General features: G+C 37.9%; 1 long non-coding RNA gene across 1 annotated transcript; it reads right to left on the bottom strand.

Moving 5' to 3' along the window:
- On the bottom strand, positions 4284-5883 carry LOC109720670. The gene is made up of 3 exons (XR_002219030.1): positions 5692-5883; positions 4616-5585; positions 4284-4375 (listed from the first exon to the last, which is right to left on the bottom strand). It is a non-coding gene; the product is annotated as an uncharacterized LOC109720670 (long non-coding RNA).

Here is an 8582-nt window from a genome sequence, read left to right as displayed (position 1 = left end):
GGGTGGGTATTTTTATATTAATGGATTGGAGTAATTATAATATGTCTAATCTTTTTTTTTTCCCACCCGTCAGATAGTTGGTATTATATTTTTTTACACTCTAACCTCATATCTCTCTCAAAACTTTTATTTTTCTCTCTAAACTTTAATTTTTTTTTCTCTCTAAATTAAGTTATTTCTCCCCATTTTTTTCTAAAATCTCAACCATCTCATTCTCTCTAATCTCGACTCTATTTCTCTTCCTATTTCTTTAATTATGCTCTTTCTTTCTAACCTATATTCTCTCTCTCTCTTTTCTAAAAAGTTGTTGAAATTTTTTATAGTATTATTTAAAATTAAATAAATAAATAAATAGTATATTTTTCGTAATCTTAAATAACATGACTAAATAATATGACCGTACAAACCAAACACCGAAATACTACATTCTTAGTTATAGGATGAATAGGAATAAGATTCTCGGATATCTTTTTACTCCTAGTAATCTTTCATAGTGCGAACCAAACGCACCCTAGATGTAATGCAACTACAAGAATGTCTTTTTATTGTATTTCAAAATTATATTATATTATATGAGTCCGGCTGGTATACTATCAATAGCAGTAAGTGTTTGGTGCTATCAAGTTTTCCATCGTTAGATTTAAACTTTTGACTATTTTCACATGTTAGATTATACTATTCAATCAATAACTCACTCAACCCTAGGGGGTCCACATCATCATGACCGCACATTTTTTTTATCCAAGGTTCAAAAACCTAATAGCACCAATAGCTTGGTGCTAGTGATAGTATTCCAGCCTAGTTCATATATATATATATATATATATATATATATATATTACTACAAGCATTGATCAAGTTAAACGCCCATTCAAATTTATTAACATCCCCTTTGTCGCCGTTCCTCCTGCCTTACTCCTCTACTGTTGCTGCTCTCGGCGTCTTCTTGTCCTTAATTGAGAGCCACCGTCAATTACTTTGATTGAAGAAGAAGAAGGAAAGGAAGAAGAAGAAGACAGCGGCGGCGACTACGAGAAGAAATTAATTAGCCAAGACAAGTTACAAAATTCTATGGCATTATAATTAAGACATAAAAATAGACACAATTATTAGATTGGATGGCGAATACAATTACCAGCAGAAATAGACGAGGATCACCCTTGTTGTGCCACCGCACTGCCCCAACCGCCATCGTTTCCCCTACGGGCTTCCTGCCTACGCTTCCAAAAGCAGTAGATTAGCATGCCAACTCCCGCCATGAAAATCAATGTGCCGCAGACTATCCTGACAAAGGCAACTTTTGGGAGATTCTAAGGCCATATTGGCCGTCAGTCAATGGCGCAAATTAAAGAACCAGATGAATAAAAAATTAGTTTAAGGCCGTGTTGAGTAAGATGTAGTGGTATTACTAAGGGATCTTGTGAGATCCCAGGTAGTTCTATATATAAAATATAATAAGGCTAAACTCTTAACCCGGCTTAAGCATTTTGCATGGTAGCTAGGCCCAAGAGGCTAAGAGAGTTAAGCGTGTTAGAACAGGAGTAGTCCTAGGATGGGTGACCTACTGGGAAGTTAGGGCGTCATTGTTGGTATTAAAGTCAATTACCAGCCGAAAGTGTGAGATGAGTCTCGGCTGAGCCAGGATTATACAGCGGAGAGAGCGAGGCTTTCATACTGTTGACTATTGTGGGTAGAGCGCGGCTGCCTTACAAAGTCGGTTTAGGCTAGCGAGACGAGGCTCACATCGCCTAGCTTAAAGGGGGAGATTGTGAGACCCCAGGTAGTCCTATATATGAAATATAATAGGGCTAAATTTTTAACCCGGCTTAAGCATTTTGAGTGGTGGCTAGGCCCAAAAGGTTAAGAGAGTTAAGCGTGCTAGGACAGGAGTAGTCCTAGGATGAGTGACCCCATAGGAAGTTAGGGCGTCATAGATCTTTATAGAGCAGAGAACTCAGACAAAGCACGCATTTTCGAAACCTCATCCCATATTTTTTTATAGACTCAATTGTATGACTGGTAAAGTTACCCCGCATTGCGGCGGATTTATGCGATAAAGATAGAAAATAGGCAAAATAAAAAATTTTAAAATTTTTTGACTTGTCATGAAAAATCAATAAATACAAATAGAAGATATAAAACAGATATAGCAAATAAATTACACATAACAATAATAAAAAAAAGAGTAATAGAACACTACTCCATATGCACCTTAATTGCGCTGCCAATATCAGGGACGTGAATCCTGATCTCCACGTCACATTTGCTGCCATTGTCAGCATCGAGCTCCTTTTTAGTTACGGCCATGTCGATTCCGTACAGATCTCCCAAAACCGCTTCTTTTTCTTTACCGACTCCAAACTCATCGTTACTTCCTCCCATCGTGTCGCATCGTGATCCTCATAATCCTAATTTCATCCCTACCCAATTTTTTTAAAAAGAGAAAAATTAAGAAAATTACAAAATATGAATCTTTTGTGTCGTCTCTAAAAAAGGAAAAAAATTTAAAAAAAAAGAGCATGAATATATCTTAATTTACCTTTTTTGTGAAAGGGAATCTCAATCTCCGCGTCGCCTCCACGACCATTTTCGGCATTGAGTTTCTCCTTGGTCACAATCACGTTGATGATCCCCCCTCACTCACCGCTTCTTCCCCCCTTACTAACTCCAAATCCATCGCTGCTGCCCTCAATCGTGCCGCTCCGTGATTTTCAGATCCCTAATTTCAATCCCTACATAATTTAAAAAAAGAGAAAAAAATTAAAAATATTATAAAATATGAACCCTTACACACCAAAAAAAAAAAGTATGAAAATATCTTATTTTATTTATTTTTTTATAAAATTAATTTGTTAGATGACAATAAACCATGTGAATATATTAATTAGGAAGTGGGCAAGTGGGAAGACAAAACACCGCGCGAAGATGAAAGATAATAAATTCGATCATTTGGAAGGGGGAGAAGGCACATGTGAAGGAGGCATTGCCACGTGGCAAAGTTTATGAGGAATAATGCATGTACTAGTGCAGGGCACACGCTCGGCGCTTCGCGGCGGGTAGTTTGTATTTCAATCAATTAAAATATATAATTATTAAGCTTGTAATATTAAAATATTATAACTAAATAAAAATATTATCAAATAGTGTTATCTACATTACAAAAAATAACTTTTTTTATTAAGGGTGTGTTTGGTTACTCGTAAAATCACCCTGCAAATTTTTTTTTCGGTTGAAAAGTGGAATTCCCGTGTTTGGTGGCCCGTAAACAAATTTTTTCGAAAACTTTCTTTTACAGATTATGAGGAAAATGAAGGTTTTCCGCTCGATTCGAGTAAAAAACGAAAACACGCGGCGTTGCGCACGCTGCACGGGGGAAGAAAAGGTGCATTCCACGAGGTCTGCTCCACCTCGTGGACCGCGTGAGGAGAGGATGGACCCCTCTCTCTGCCCCTCTTATATATATATATATATATAGTATTTTATTTATAAATATTATTTATAAATTTATTTATAGTATTAAATATATATATATATATATACTATATTATACTAGTGTAGGTACTCGCACGTTGCAGCGAGTAGCTATTGTTGAAGTAAAATTATAGTTTTTTTTTCTCCTTAGAAAGACTCTACCGCAAAAAATAAGAAAAGACTTTAATTTAATTGTTGTCCCTACTAAATAAGAAATTTTACTGAAACAAATCTGATGTAAAAATAAGAAAAGACTCTAACTAAGGGAATTTGAATTAATTTATAATTATTGTAAATCTATTTTGAACTAATATATAGATGCCTAAATTAATAACAATGAAATAACCAGGCTACTTAAAGATTAAACTCAATACTACAGCAGCTACACATTTCAAATCTAGGTATGCTGGAAATAAAAAAGTCACAAATTTACTGTTATAAATTAGCAGAAGCAATAGAACAAAAATAGAACAATCGTAGAAGAATGTTATTTCACATAACAAAGAAGTAAATTAATAAACAAACTATTATACTACAGCAATAATAAAAACTCAATTTTAGAAGTCTTAAAAAGAAACCCAAAATACTAACTAATTGTAGACAGTAAAAGCATCACCAAAATATGAGAAGACCATATTTCAATTTATGTCTACCATTCTGAGCATTCATCTTAGCAAGAGCTATCAATTACATTGGAGGATCATTCATTGAAAGTGGGCATTTAATTTAAAATTGGAGTAACAGCATAGCATTTGATTAAGCTCATTCTCCACCAGTGATGGTTCTGACCTCTGTTGAACCTAAGAGTTCACACCAAAAGGCAGAAAATTAAAAGGCTGAATGCCTCGTTCTCCACTACCCCCTCTTAGAAACACCGGGGAATTGCTCTCGAGTTCTTTATTCTCTAAAAGAAAAAGACATGAAAGTATGAAATATAGTTAAAAAAAAAAGAGAATAAATAATACCCGAAAATTTATTTTCTGTTGGTAAAGAACTTCACATTGATAAAATTGCAGGTTTCGATAAAGTAATTTCACATGGCATGCATAGTGTAGCTCAATAAGAGACAAACTGTACATTAACCTGGAAAAATTAAGAAAGACTGTGGAATCGATAATTACCGGCCAATAGGCAATAAACAAACCTTGAGAATATGGTGCTCCAGGCTGCCAAGGACGCTTGAGCCTCAGGGGGAACAATGATGGATACATGGGGTATGTTGTTTATGAAGAATCATATAACACTGGAGAACTGGATGCAACAGTTTACTCCAATTACCCAACTTTACCACTGCTAGAAGTTTTACTATTTTGAAAAGAAAAGGGATGTTGGAACGCCAAACAACAATTTACATGTGTGCATGCACACGTTCATATGTACATGTAAAAATACATTTGATAAGGGCATAAACAATGCATTCTGTCCCAGGATTCACATTAAGGTCGGCGGGTTGCTCAAATTGATGATCCAAATTACTCATTCTATGGTTCAAAGAAGAAGATAGTTTTGGCAGTTAATCCCGATCAAAGGTGAGAAACAACATCTCTCTTATAACTGTTCATGCCACAGAATATATTCTGTTAAACCATTCAAGAAGAGTCCTTATTCAACAAAATTTCTTTAATAGATAATCTTGCTTATTTACAACTCTACTGTTATATTATTGTCAATTCCTTGGGCCTCTCTTATATTCAAGAACATCAACTTTTTTCACTGTATTGAATCAAAGAAATGCCTTATCTAATTACCTTCAAACCCAACCTATATCATGAGACATGCAATCAATTCTTTCCAACCATAAAAATGCTACATGCCTGAATACATAATTTGGCGTTTGTATCCATCTTATCTAACATCTATGGGCATCAAACTAAGTAAGCACTACTCTTAACATCTATAACCAATTTATCTATATGCTATACAAGCACTGACTCCTGAAGATGTTACACTAATCCCTTATGTGCATCAACATTCATTCTTTCCAATACCTCAACCACGGCACGGATCTATTTCCCTACCTTCTCCTTACCTCGAAAGATGTGCCTGAACTTCCATTCAACATCATGAAGATCACGCGCAATGAGCTCCTGCGCTGGTGGCTGCTGAGTGAAATCCTACAACCAACACCAGGGTCAATTTCTTCATAAGCTTATAATAAATACTCCACAACCAATAAATCTTGACAAGAAAATTCATGTAATTTGCTGAATCCTAACATACCAGGGGAGGAAACACCTTCTCAGCAGCACGGTGGGGAACAAAGAATCCCCCGTGAGTACTCGTATCGCTTCCCGTCAGAGTCTTGCAGAAGTAATTTGTCGGCTGCTTGCTCACTATACCCATCTCAATTGGAAGGAAGCTATCTATCTGCTCCTGCTGCATAAAAAAAATCAATCACTTTAGGGTCTGGTTAGCCTAGCTTATCACCACGGTTAGGTCCGCAACAGCAGAAGCGAGCCATTTGCTGCCGCCTTTAATGCTCCAGAGTGGCCCGCAACCGCAAATTTGTGCTATCCACAGTAGCTTCGTAATCAAAGCTTTTTAACACCACAGCACTATGCCAAAATGCAAAGCTAGAAACGCTTAAATTGAAAGAAAATGAATGCCCCAAGTAGTGGAGGGATGTAACGGCAAGGGTAGAATAAATTTATTTATTTATTTATTGAAGGTAACAGTTACCAACAATGGGGAAAGAAGAGAAGAGGAGCAGATGGGTGAAGGAGGGGGTGCCAGGTGGCAAAAGTATTGCGGATTCATATTATTTAATAGATAATAGATTATATACTTATTGTATAATATATTTTAAATATATTTTATTTACAAATATAAATTATAATATTAATATATGTAATATGATAATTATTATATATTAATAATATATAATATATAAAATAAAAAAATATATAATAGTTTTTTATTTATAACTCCTTTTTTTTCTTTTTTTTTCTTTCAACCAAACAACCGTAACGAAAAACTACTGTAGTGTCCCTGGTGTTTGGATGCTTGTGTGATTTCAGCATCTGAGACTTGTTGATACGTCTGGAAAGTGTCGGGACAAGTCGGAGTCGTTTTGGTGCGAAATGGACGCAAAACGGACTTAGCACAACGCGAGAATGGAGTTTTGACACCGAAATCTGTAAAGTGCAGGATTTCAGTGTTGAGTACCGGTACCTGGGGAGAAGTACCGGTACCGCAGTGAGATTGCAGAACTGGATGCTCTCGGGTTTGCGTATATCCGATGCTGAGTACCGGTACCTGTTGTCGAGTACCGGTATCGAGCTCGGGTACCGTTACCGCATCGGGCTGGTACTGGTACCGAGCGTGCGAGGCTGCAGGTTGAGGGGCCGAGTACCGGTATCCAAGTTAGGTACCAGTACTCCAGCTGGAAAAATGAGTAGGTAAGGAGTAGTTTGGTCTTTTGAAGTGTCGTTCATTCCAATATTAACCCAGCTATATATGTATGCATAGAGAGCTTTGGAGAAGAGGATTCTTTTTCTTTTCCTCTCTTTCTCTAACTAGTGGTTGCCGTGCGTCGGGAAGGTTGAGGCTTGAGCTCGTTCGGATTCGACGTTCCTCTGGAGGACCGTTCGTGCGCGTGGGTGTCGCGGTTGAGCCGTTGGAGATCCGGCGAACGCGTGGGTTCCCTTCTATCAACTTCTCGCCAACGTTGGACGAGCGATCGAGGTGGGTTGATGTTTACCGAAATCGTCAGATTTCCTCCTAAGTTGGAGTTTTGTCAGCATGTATGGTTTTATGTATAGTATCATGTTTAGTAGCTAAATTCATCGATTTGCATAGTTTTCATGGAATCTGAATTGGGAGCCTTAATTTTAGAATCTTTTTACATGTTGAACTGGAAATTGACTTAGGAGAAAACAAGTTAAATCTTACACTGTCATTTTCTGAAAAGTTACCAGATTTAGCTTTAGGAGCTACTGTACTTTGTATCACCGCTGTTAGTGCGAGGTGGATACCCAGATTAGTGTAGGTTGAGATTACGCTAGTGCAGAGGGGCCGAGCTCGTTTTACAGTAGAGTGTGGACTGTTCCGTACTGTCGGGTGCAGTCGTGGTTTGACGGTAGACCCAGATTTCTGTATTTTACATCAGATTGTGCCAAGGACACGTGAGCTGTGGTTGTTAGACCAGTTTAACCCATTTGCATTGACTACAACCAGTGAGAGCCTAATTGAGCTCGGTAGAGACACGCTTGCATACTCTGTTGTGTTGCGCCCACGAGTGCCGCTTCGGAGTTTGGCTACCTTGCGTTGATGTCGTAGTAGTTTGGTTTGGACTTTGCTCTCCACCGGCCGCCCTCGGGGTGATGTACGATGTAGCTTAGACAGGCGGGACAGGCGTATCGCAGTCCCTAGTGAGATTGGGTCAGTGTGATACATATTTATATCTACAGATAGATTGTGTTGGTTAGCGATAGTATAGTGATAAGTAGCTGTAGAGTTCTTTCCGGCTTTCCTTACTGTCCTTTGGGCATATTTCTGTGGACTTAGTGGGTGGGCCGTTGAGGTCGGTGGCGGTACCCACTGAGGACTACTTTGTTTTGTAGTAGTTCTCACACCCAGTTGTTGACCCCTTTTTGCAGAGCATTCGTCTGCGGCTGCTGTTGTTGCTGATTCCGACCGCGGGAAGAGAATCACGAGCTAGATTCTTCCTACCCTTGGTTGCTGTGCTAGCGGAGTACCCGTCAGAGGTAGTGGGTTTTGTTCGTGTACATACTCTATATTCGGTTTACTCGCTAGAGCGAGGTGTTAGTGTTGGTTCAGAGCTTTTGTATGTACTATGAACCTTATGTTTTATATATATATTCCTACTTCAGTTTAGGAGCTCTATACACTTGGTTGTAGCTATGACCTGCTTACAGGTACAGCTATTGCTTCGTATACACAAAAAATTCTTATGTATACGGCGGGTCTGTTGGCGTGCCCAGAAAAACGTGGTAATCCGGGAAGTGACAATTACTATTTTTTCCTACAAACCAAACTCTAAAGAGCGTAAAATTTATTTTCCATCGAAAATTTTTTTTCTGCAGTTTTATGAGGAACCAAACAACCCCTAATATTTTCTTAATTTTTGACTAGTTACATTATTCTAACAA

Source organism: Ananas comosus, linkage group 14 (genome assembly GCF_001540865.1).
Source record: "Ananas comosus cultivar F153 linkage group 14, ASM154086v1, whole genome shotgun sequence".
In the NCBI taxonomy this organism is placed as follows: domain Eukaryota; kingdom Viridiplantae; phylum Streptophyta; class Magnoliopsida; order Poales; family Bromeliaceae; genus Ananas; species Ananas comosus.
The sequence above is the reverse complement of the archived record's forward strand: the minus strand, read 5'-3'. Positions and strand labels throughout refer to the sequence as shown.